The sequence below is a fragment of the Oncorhynchus mykiss genome, chromosome 15 (genome assembly GCF_057628025.1).
Source record: "Oncorhynchus mykiss isolate SJ-2025 chromosome 15, ASM5762802v1, whole genome shotgun sequence".
Classification (NCBI taxonomy): Eukaryota; Metazoa; Chordata; class Actinopteri; order Salmoniformes; family Salmonidae; genus Oncorhynchus; species Oncorhynchus mykiss.
This window is the reverse complement of record NC_143036.1, coordinates 74,501,661-74,513,851: the sequence shown is the minus strand read 5'-3', so window position 1 is coordinate 74,513,851 and position 12,191 is coordinate 74,501,661. Positions and strand designations below refer to the sequence as shown.

Sequence of the window (12,191 nt, the reverse complement as noted above, 5' to 3'; positions counted from 1 at the left end):
CGTTGACAAGTAGGATGTTAGCTTGACGGACTGTCGACAAGTGGGATGTTAGCTTGACGGACTGTCGACAAGTGGGATGTTAGCTTGACGGACTGTCGACGTTGACAAGTGGGATGTTAGCTTGACGGACTGTCGACGTTGACAAGTGGGATGTTAGCTTGACGGACTGTCGACGTTGACAAGTAGGATGTTAGATTGATAGATTGTCCATATGTTGTGGCTCTCATCTCGGGGCTTCGTCTCATTTTAAACTGAAAGCAGAAGTACAGAGATGGTTGGTTCGACCTCTTCTCAGAAATACAAGTAGGTGAAATGTTGTATTCTCTAGTATTTTGGGCTACTTCTCCAAGGCACAGCCGTCTGTCTGTCTGGCAGCTCTGAGCTGTGTCTGTGTCTGTGTCTGTGTCTGTGTGTGTGTGTGTGTGTGTGTGTGTGTGTGTGTGTGTGGATATACACACAGCCTGTTACTGTGTGATGGTGAGTAGATATACACACAGCCTGTTACTGTCTGTAGTACTACAGTAGATATATACACACAGCCAGCCAGCCATTTCCCACATCCCTACTTATCTGTCAGTGTGCTGGGAGAAAGTCCATTGGATTAGAGTGAGGCCTGTTCTAATCCGTGAGAACTCTCCTCCTCACACCCTGGGTAGTTGGCTCTCCCACATAAGGCCCAAATGGCACCCTAATCCCTACATAGTGTAGTGTACTTATTTTTGATCAGGGCCCTACGGGCTCACTATGTAGGTAATAGTGTGCCATTTGGGATTCAGACTGCATTGCACTGCCAGTCCATAGTAATCACTCTTAACTTAACCCACCTTCTGCCTCGGCATGTCTCGGAGCGGTACGAATCTTCCCCTGGCAAAGATACAACTCAGTTGATTCAGTCCACCTAAATCATCCCACTCACAACAGTCCTATTCCCTTTCTAGTGCACTATGTTTATGTCCTATTTAGGGTTGCACATTTTGGGGAATATTCAGAGGTGGAAACTTTCTCTGAGAATTAACGGGAATTCACATACCTTCACATACCTAACCATTTCCTTGGCTCTCCTGTAAAGTGTATCAATTGTTTTCAGTGCCATGATGTTCTTGAAGAGCAGATTCAATGCATGAGCAGCACAGCCAATGGGTGTGATGTGAGGGTAGGACTCCTCCGCTTTAGACCAAGCAGCCTTCATGTTCGCCTGCATTGTCTGTCACCAGTGCAAATACCTTATGTGGTCCAAGGTCATTGAGGACTGCCTTCAGCTCATCTGCAATGTAGAGTCTGGTGTGTCTGTTGCCCCTTGTGTCTGTGCTCTTGTAGAATACTGTTTGAGGGGTGGAAATTATGTAGTTAAGTATTCCTTGCCCACAAACATTTGACCACCCATCAGAGATGATTGCAATACAGTCTGCTTTCTCTATAATTTGCTTGACCTTCACTTGAACTCTGTTGAACTCTGTATCCAGCAAATGAGTAGATAAAACATGTCTTGTTGGAGGGGTGTATGCTGGGTGAAGAACATTCAGAAATCTCTTCCAATACTCATTGCCTGTGAGCATCAGAGGTGAAAAAGTTCCATACGCAGCTTGAGCATAAAATTCATCAGCATTTCTCTGACTACGTTCCTCCATTGAGTCAAAAAAAACATCTGATTCCAGGAAGACCATGAGCTGTTGCTATCGATAAGGTGTCTGAATTACTTCTATTCGAGGTGAAAAATGATGAGAGGGACTTTTGTCAGAGGTTGCTTGTTGTGAGCACTGAGGGAACTTTATGCACTTGGCCAGATGATTCTGCATTTTTGTTGCATTCTTCGCATATGATCTGGCACAGTATTTGCAAATGTGCACAGATTTTCCGTCTACATTAGCTACAGGGAAATTTCTCCACACGTCAGATAGTGCCCGTGGAATTTTCCTGTAAAGATTAGAAAAAAATGAGTAAGTAACAATCAAATACAATTCCATGTACAGATAAATAGTTAAGCAGTTAGAGTAAACAACTCCTTTGTCAGATAAATGGTTTTAAAATGAAACATGTATGGAAACCGGTGAATTAACACTCCTCAGTTTGCAGGCTCAAGCAAGCTAAAACCCACATGGTAGCAAAAACTAACTAGCAGAAATTGTTAAGTTGGAAATTATTTAAACACACTTTGCTGTAGGCTACTATTTACTAATTAACAAAAAATAATGTATGTCATTTAAAATATATTCACCCCACCCAGTATTGTAATCAAAACTTACCAGAAAGCATGTGGTCCTTGGCTCAGACAGTGTAGTAGTGTGGGTTCAATAGCATCTCATGTGTGCAAGATCTTGAGAATCAGCTGTATATGTGATGGATAAATGCACTGTGGTTCCATTAAATTGGGGATAATTTAACCAAAATATGCCACAAGACCTAGAATTGCCTAGAATTACCCACAAAAAAAGGTTCACTGTTATAAGCGACATTTTTTATACATTTAAGCAAAATTCCCTAACTTCCCGGGCTTAATTTCCCATGGAAAATTTCCAGAAAAATTCCGGAAATTTACCGGAAAGTTTCCAACCTTTTGCAACCCTAGTCCTATTCCCTTTCTAGTGCGTGTTTGGCCAGAGCCTCCGAGACATATCTGAAGCAGAATAGTATTGGGTCATCTCACAGTGGTCTGGGTGGCTCCAGGTTTATGTCCACCAGGACTGGGTATCTTTAGGGTCCAAGTGGTGCTCAGGTTTGGGTGTTACAGATCATGTACTGTACGCTGAGTAGCTGCTTGTAGCCTAAGCTAGCTAGCTACCTTCCTTAGGTGTTGTGCTATTGTTAGAGGATGGGGATGAGTGCTAGTGCTCTTTCAGATACTGGTTCAAAGACACACACACACACACACACACACACACACACGCTCCTGAGCCTGATATGGTCTCCTTCTTATCGGTGTGTCTTTGATCTTTCCAGTGACGTTGGAAACCTGCTGCCAGAATACTAAGTCACACACTGCAACTCTGCTTTCATTTGACCGTTACATATCTCTGTGTTCATAACTACAAGTCACCAAGTGATTTGTCATCCGAGTGACTTGTTTAACAGTGACTGCTTTGCTCTTGTCTAGTCTACTATTGTCCCGTGTTGTTTAGTTTGATAAAACTCTGTGACCGGTCTGGTGGGTGAGCTTTGATGGCCTCACCCGTCCTGTTGTTGTCTTTATCTGTCATCTCACTGTCAGTCATATAATGGATATAGTGCTCTGAATTGATTGAACTATATCTCTTGGTTGAACCCATTAACCCATTGCCTTCTGAGAGTGCTTTCTCCCTGTGCTGCCACAATAACCTTGACTGGGAGTGGGCGTACTGTACATAGCCATAGAAATTGACTTTCTACAATGAACATTCCTATTCCAGTCGAATATCCATGGTCTGGGGAGGCTTTTACCATTCTACGAATTCTATTTCTATGCTTTGACCATTCTACTAATTCTACTTCTAGGCTTTGACCATTCTACTAATTCTATTTATATGGTCCATACAGCACCACTCACTGCCTGCCCTGCCAGTAATTCTGACCACCACAAATCCTTGGAAATGGTGACCAGCCACTCTGATCCCAGCCTTCCAGCCATTTCCCCATCTGTATTAATATTTGATATGTGGAAATGGAGAAGGAATTTATCAATGCCCTCCAGGCCCAGCCCTGACTCTGACCAGTAATACCACACACCCCTCTGTTCTCATATCCTGGCACACACACACACACACACACACACACACACACACACACACACACACACACACACACACACACACACACACACAGACACACACACACACACACACACAGACACACACACACACACACACACACACAGACACACACACGAGCATGCACATTCCACACACACACACGAGCATGCACATTCCACATTCCACACACAGACACCTAAACACACACACACACTAACTGAAAACAACTGGCCCCAGATTACTGCACTGATGCTTGGCTTGGAGATGTCCCTAAGGACTGGGAATAACATTGGATCATTTTCCACAGAGAAAGCAGAGCGAGAGAAATACAAAGCATATTAATTCCATTGTGGATTTGGCTGATCTGCCTCTCCCTACACACACACATACGTACACACTGGAGAGCTTTGGAAGGATTGTTTTCATTGGAGGTTGGTTCAGTATGTACGAGGGGGTGAGTTTAGCTGTTAGTCTGAGCCAGTGGTGAGGCAGGGATCAGGTCCTCTGTTGTATCTGGCTCCCTCTGGGCTGGAGAGGGCTTGTTTTCTGGATGGAGAGCCTGGCCAACTGCTTGTTTATCTCCATGCCCAGACCAGGAGGAGGGAGTAGGAGGAGAGCCAGGGGTTTGGAACACTAACGTTCTATGTGGAGGAGGAGGAAGGAAAGAGGAGGAGAAACTACAGATAGCAAGATGTGAAGATGAGAGGGAGGAGAGGAGAGCCAGGGGTTTGCGATTGCAACACACACAAACTTTGTATGTGGAAAATGAACCGGGTCCAGGGGATACGCGTCTGATTGTTTGACTGAGAGAGCACCTGGCTGAGTGCAGGGTCAGGGGTGATGTGGAGGGCATCTGGCTGAGTGCAGGGTCAGGGGTGATGTGGAGGGCATCTGGCTGAGTGCAGGGTCAGGGGTGATGTGGAGGGCATCTGGCTGAGTGTAGGGTCAAGGGTGATGTGGAGGGCATCTGGCTGAGTGTAGGGTCAGGGGTGATGTGGAGGGCATCTGGCTGAGTGTAGGGTCAGGGGTGATGTGGAGGGCATCTGGCTGAGTGCAGGGTCAGGGGTGATGTGGAGGGCATCTGGCTGAGTGTAGGGTCAGGGGTGATGTGGAGGGCATCTGGCTGAGTGCAGGGTCAGGGGTGATGTGGAGGGCATCTGGCTGAGTGCAGGGTCAGGGGTGATGTGGAGGGCATCTGGCTGAGTGTAGGGTCAGGGGTGATGTGGAGGGCATCTGGCTGAGTGTAGGGTCAGGGGTGATGTGGAGGGCATCTGGCTGAGTTTAGGGTCAGGGGTGATGTGGAGGGCATCTGGCTGAGTTAGGGTCAGGGGTGTTGGGGTGATGTGGAGGGCATCTGGCTGAGTGCAGGGTCAGGCGTGTTGGGGTGATGTGGAGGGCATCTGGCTGAGTGCAGGGTCAGGCGTGTTGGGGTGATGTGTAGGGGATCTGGCTGAGTGCAGGGTCCGGCGTGTTGGGGTGATGTGGAGGGCATCTGGCTGAGTGCAGGGTCAGGGGTGTTGGGGTGATGTGGAGGGCATCTGGCTGAGTGCAGGGTCAGGCGTGTTGGGGTGATGTGGAGGGCATCTGGCTGAGTGCAGGGTCAGGGGTGATGTGGAGGGCATCTGGCTGAGTGCAGGGTCAGAGGTGATGTGGAGGGCATCTGGCTGAGTGCAGGGTCAGGGGTGATGTGGAGGGCATCTGGCTGAGTGTAGGGTCAGGGGTGATGTGGAGGGCATCTGGCTGAGTGTAGGGTCAGGGGTGATGTGGAGGGCATCTGGCTGAGTGTAGGGTCAGGGGTGATGTGGAGGGCATCTGGCTGAGTGTAGGGTCAGGGGTGATGTGGAGGGCATCTGGCTGAGTGCAGGGTCAGGGGTGATGTGGAGGGCATCTGGCTGAGTGCAGGGTCAGGGGTGATGTGGAGGGCATCTGGCTGAGTGTAGGGTCAGGGGTGATGTGGAGGGCATCTGGCTGAGTGTAGGGTCAGGCGTGTTGGGGTGATGTGGAGGGCATCTGGCTGAGTGCAGGGTCAGGCGTGTTGGGGTGATGTGGAGGGCATCTGGCTGAGTGCAGGGTCAGGCGTGTTGGGGTGATGTGGAGGGCATCTGGCTGAGTGCAGGGTCAGGCGTGTTGGGGTGATGTGGAGGGCATCTGGCTGAGTGCAGGGTCAGGCGTGTTGGGGTGATGTGGAGGGCATCTGGCTGAGTGCAGGGTCAGGTGTGTTGGGGTGATGTGGAGGGCATCTGGCCGAGTGCAGGGTCAGGCGTGTTGGGGTGATGTGTAGGGGATCTGGCTGAGTGCAGGGTCAGGGGTGATGTGGAGGGCATCTGGCTGAGTTAGGGTCAGGGGTGTTGGGGTGATGTGGAGGGCATCTGGCTGAGTGCAGGGTCAGGCGTGTTGGGGTGATGTGGAGGGCATCTGGCTGGGTGCAGGGTCAGGCGTGTTGGGGTGATGTGGAGGGCATCTGGCTGAGTGCAGGGTCAGGCGTGTTGGGGTGATGTGTAGGGGATCTGGCTGAGTGCAGGGTCCGGCGTGTTGGGGTGATGTGGAGGGCATCTGGCTGAGTGCAGGGTCAGGGGTGTTGGGGTGATGTGGAGGGCATCTGGCTGAGTGCAGGGTCAGGCGTGTTGGGGTGATGTGGAGGGCATCTGGCTGAGTGCAGGGTCAGGGGTGATGTGGAGGGCATCTGGCTGAGTGCAGGGTCAGAGGTGATGTGGAGGGCATCTGGCTGAGTGCAGGGTCAGGGGTGATGTGGAGGGCATCTGGCTGAGTGCAGGGTCAGGGGTGATGTGGAGGGCATCTGGCTGAGTGCAGGGTCAGGGGTGATGTGGAGGGCATCTGGCTGAGTGTAGGGTCAGGGGTGATGTGGAGGGCATCTGGCTGAGTGCAGGGTCAGGCGTGTTGGGGTGATGTGGAGGGCATCTGGCTGAGTGCAGGGTCAGGGGTGATGTGGAGGGCATCTGGCTGAGTGCAGGGTCAGAGGTGATGTGGAGGGCATCTGGCTGAGTGCAGGGTCAGGGGTGATGTGGAGGGCATCTGGCTGAGTGCAGGGTCAGGGGTGATGTGGAGGGCATCTGGCTGAGTGCAGGGTCAGGGGTGATGTGGAGGGCATCTGGCTGAGTGTAGGGTCAGGGGTGATGTGGAGGGCATCTGGCTGAGTGCAGGGTCAGGCGTGTTGGGGTGATGTGGAGGGCATCTGGCCGAGTGCAGGGTCAGGCGTGTTGGGGTGATGTGGAGGGCATCTGGCCGAGTGCAGGGTCAGGCGTGTTGGGGTGATGTGGAGGGCATCTGAAGGTGTAACAGGCCGGCTGAAGCCTGACCTGCCTGGCTGTTGGTGTGTATTTCACAGATGAAAGAGCTTCCACGCCGAGCTCCACGTGCCACAGAGAACCACGGGATTTAGCCTGCTCCAGATCTGTTTGGGCTGCAGTGCCTATAGCCATTAGCCAATGACCACATGAGTTGGCAAAACAGCACAAAACAGATCTGGGACCAGGGTATTAGGATTTTGTCTTGGAATCATGTACAGCACCACCTTTTGGCTCCATGTTTCCTTTCCTTGTTGAAGGATGGAACCTGTCTGACTTGCTGCTCTGTGTGCTGTGGTCTGGTTCTCTACTGTGGTCTTATGTTGTTAAACTTAGCCCTTGTGGTCACTGGTCAAACCTGAAGTAGGACACCTTGTGACTTGGAGATCAGGGATGAACTGGTTTGCTACCACTAAGTCTCTCTCTCTCTCTCTTTGAATTTAACACGTGGCTCGGCCGATGACACACTCCTATAGCTAACCATTCTGCGTGTGTTAGTGATGTCATTAAAGAGTTAATGCATTCTGAGCTATTTTGCACATGTGCTTAATCTAGTCCACAGTCAGGTCACATGTCATGGTTTGTAATGCACAAACAAACACCTGTGTTGTATTCTAAGCAGCAGTGTGCTAAATGTGTCTTTTGTGGTTAGCCACCGTGGTGGAAGAAGACGAGGCAGACAGTACAGAGGTGGCAGAGACGAACATGACAAGCCTTAACAACCCCCCTCTTCAGTTCTCACACTGGAGACGAACATGATAAGCCTTGCCAACCCCCCTCTTCAGTTCTCACACTTTGACTGGATGGCACATTTCTTGCCGGGTTTTTTTTTGACATATTTTTGTTCCATGTTTTATTTGGAATTCGGCAAAATTGGCACAATTATTTTCTTTTTTCTCCTTCCCAATTTCGTGGTTTCCAATTGGTAGTTACAGTCTTGTCTCATCGCTGCAACTCCCGTACAGACTCGGGAGAGGCGAAGGTCGAGAGCCTTCGCACAACGCACATCCAACTCGGAAGCCAGCCGCACCAATGTGTCGGAGGAAACACCGTACACCTGGTGACCTGGTCAGCGTGCACGGCGTCCGGCCCGCCACAGGAGTCGCGATGAGACAAGGATATCCCTGCCGGCCAAACCCTCCCTAACCCGGACGACACTGGGTCAATTGTGCGTCGCCCCATGGACCTCCCGGTCGCGGCACTGCTTCTTGACACAACTCACATCCTGGTCAGCGTGCTGGCGACCTGGTCGAGCCTGGGTCGAACCCAGAATCTCTGGTGGCACAGCCAGCACAGCGATGCAGTGCCTTAGACCACTGTGCCACCCGGGAGGCTGCACAGAAGACTTTTAAAGGGAAATGTCCATCTCCAGAACCACCCCAACATCAACATATATGAAAATGAGTGATTCACCATTATGACATTTTCGCCCAAATACCGATTTCCAAAATGTTCTTGCTCAGAAAAAACGATACCGATAACCGATATTTACAATTTTAGCGCCTTTTAGGCATTCTAGTACAGTTAAATAGTTAACACACACACATGGACACAGCGGTCTAAGGCACTGCATCTCAGTGCAAGAGGCATCACTACAGTCCCTGGTTCAAATCCAGGCTGTATCACATCCGGCCGTGATTGGGAGTCCCATAGGGCGGCGCACAATTGGCCCAGCGTCGTCCAGGTTTGGCCGGTGTAGACCGTCATTGTAAATAAGTATTTGTTCTTAACTGACTTGTCTACTTAAATAAAGGTCACACACACACACACACACACACACACACACACACACACACACACACACACACTGACCAAAAAATTATTTTGTTGGCATTTATGTATGTCCCCGTTACTAGTAAAACATAATCAAACCCTAATTCTGTCACTGACTTGCTGTGCTGTTTCTTTGTTCATTTGTTCAGTCTCAACCAGGATTTCTATGGAACGTCTTTTGGGTCTTTGGTGTCAGAAAATATACTATTTGACGTGTCAAATAGACTCGTTGACCAATCAGGACCTGAGTATTGACTGCACGTCACATAATCATTTAACAAGTTCATACATTTTTTACGTAGTTATTACACATCGATTACACTCGTATTTCATGTCACAACGATTCATCGATACATATGCTATGACGCTGGTAAAGTTGTCTCGCGCACCTACAGTGCTGGTCATTAAAAAAAAAGCTAGCTCATTGATGCAAGCAATGTTCTAAACCAAAAACATAGTAAAACGACAATCTGTTTCAGTAGCTTTATTTAGCTAGTTAACTATATAGCTAGGTGTCATCTAAAATAACCCTCATTTATAAGACTGTTCTTATTTGATTAATGGTGGTCGGAACCATCTGTGAAGCTAGCCACAATAAGGATTAGCCACAATAGGGGACTTTGTGGTTAGCCTTCAAAATAAAAGTATGGCATAATTATACTATATGTATTCATTTGCATCACTGTCAATTACATACTTTTATTTTGAAGGAAAACCGCAACTTCCACTATTGTGCCTAATCCTTACTGTGACTAGCTTCACAACACAACCCGGTCAGGTCGAGCGTCACTAGCCAGATGAAGCTAGCTGGCTGCTTATAACGTTAGTTTTGGGCAATAGGGTTAAGTAGCTGGCTAGCTATTTATTTTCATGAACTGAAGTTCAATTTCAATAGGCGAACAACAGCAAGTGGCAACCGAGCTAATACTAGATTCCTAAATCATTGCTAAGAATAATGAAAATGTCTGCAGTTTCTTTTGGTCATTGTTTTCAGACAGTTTGTATTGGTGCTAGCTAGATACCAAGCTAAAGCTAGCTACCCCAGAAGTTGCGGTCAAACAAATTATGCTTTATTACCAACTTGGAATTGTAAACACATCGTTTGTGGCCGGTGTTTGCTTGTTTGCAGACTTTTTGTACAGCTTTGACAGTGCTACTGTCTGTATCTTCTTTGACACGCAAAGACCTAAATGGCATTCCATAGTATGTATGTCGTGAAGCTAGTAGCAGTGACGCTATTACTGTGTAACTAAGGGAAGGGCAACATCTGAAAATGGCACACTTTGTAGTGTGTACCGGTGCTCAACCAGTCGGCGAAAGCCAACATCACAAACGACAGAGAGCGGTTGATTGTCAAGGGCAATGAATTCCTTTATCTTGGATTTAATGGATTTCGCCTTTGCGTTGTCTCGCTGAAATGTTGTTACTCTTTCAAATGACTGCTGGACTTGTTGACTGCTTGATCCACACAGCAGACATTGTGGACTAGGTTAGGAATGCTGTGTTGCACGTGTAGCTCTACATTTTACGTGGCGTCATTACGTCATGTACCTACGTTATATAGGTATGCACGTCAGCTTTGACATCGCCGTTAAACTAGACATCGGCCGGTACCGATATGTTCACCGATATATCGTGCATCCCTAGTGAAAATGGTATATTTCTATGTTTTGTAGTAAAACAGACAGCGGAAGATAAGTGTTTCCAATTACATCATCGGGTGAATTTTTTATTTTTTTTTAACCAATTATGAGAAGGCATTTGCATCTTCCTCCATCTTTTTTTACTACAGAACATAGAAACGTGCCATTTTCAGATGGATGTTGGGGTGATGCTGGACATGGTAAATATGAAGCAGATCAGTTTTGAAATGTCCCTTTTATAAATATTGATAGTATGCAGGTGGAATCTTTATTTCCAACTCCGTCTTTCCAAAGCTAATGTGTATATGGTCCTGGGACCCCTGATGACCCTGGGACCCCTGATGGCCCTGGGACCCCTGATGGCCCTGGGACCCCTGATGGCCCTGGGACCCCTGATCCTTGTTAGAGCTGCTTAATGTCTAATGGTCTCATCTGGGCTGAGTGTGTTCTCAGACCCACCTTCCCTGCTGTGTTTCCATACACAGAACCTGATCCCCCTGAAACCGGGTAATGACTTGGCTTAATGAGTTGCATCTGTGCTTTGGTGACACTGAGGGTCCTCCTGCTGGTGGATTTAGGTGGCTTGAATTGACACGGGCTTTATGGCTGCACAGGTGAAAGACGCACACAGACGGATACGGACACAAATACACTTGGTTTCTTCTTCTGTAGGGTAGCCTGTGATGCTGGCAGATTGTCTAGAGACCCAGGCTAGTAATGCCTGTCTCTGCCAGCTAAAAGGACTAAATCACTGCTAATGCCAAAACTAAAATCCCCGGAAATACAATTGCTTTAGTGCTTTCACCAGGCATTGTTCTAATCCATCCTCATGTAATGGCCCAGGTGCAGATTTCAGAGCAACCCCATCATTACCCCCATCAGCGGATTAAAACCATCATATCCTCAACGGAAGTAGACTGTTTTGTTTTTTCTGGGCTGGAAAATAAGGCCATAATGAAACAAATAGATGTCTGACCTTTTTTTGTGAAACTGAAGGCTGAACCCTGTCTGCTTTTGATATAATCCATCTGACCAGGAAGGAATGAGGATGATTAATGACTAGGTTTGTGGACCGATAGGGCCTCCTCCCACCCTATCTCTCTCTCTCTCTATCTCTGCCTGCCTGTGTATGTGGAAAAGAAAAGATGACGCAATGTTGTGCCAAGCCGATCTGGCCAGGGGGGAGGTGACTGTGGGTGACTCACCTCTATAGGCCAGGGCCACACAGGGTGACTCTCCACTGGCCTTCTAACACCCCCCCACCCAGTCTGATTTAACACAAAGCTCATTACAGACCATTTATAGGGAGACTTCTGGTTTTACTATGCCATGATGAACTCTGACCTTAAAAGGGATACTTTGGGGTCCACCCAGAGTCAGATGAACTCGTGGATACCATTTTTATGTGTTTGCATGCGGTTTGAGGGAAATTGCTAACTTGCGTTAGCGCAATTGCTAACTCGCGGGCTAGCAGATACCCATAGACTTTCAGTCATTGCACTAACACTTGTTAGCATTGGCTCGAGAAACTACTTCTAACTCCCTTCATATTTGACACAGACCTTAAAATGGTATCAACTAGTTAATCTGATTCTGGGGAAGTTGTTAAAGGGCCTCATTGCTGAAAACCCCAAGTATCCGTTTAACAGTACCAAGCCTCTCGGCCACAAAGATATTTCTAAACCACAAACATGGAATCTCCGTAAAACAAGTTAAACCCCTCAAACTCACTCTTTTTAAATGTACAG

The 12,191-nt window shown here is 48.1% G+C and overlaps 1 protein-coding gene across 21 annotated transcripts in view; it reads left to right on the top strand.

Moving 5' to 3' along the window:
• LOC149978189 (serine/threonine-protein kinase WNK1-like) overlaps positions 1-12,191 on the top strand; it is a 167,701-nt gene that overhangs the window by 79,742 nt on the left and 75,768 nt on the right. The gene's annotated exons all lie outside the window — the stretch shown is intronic.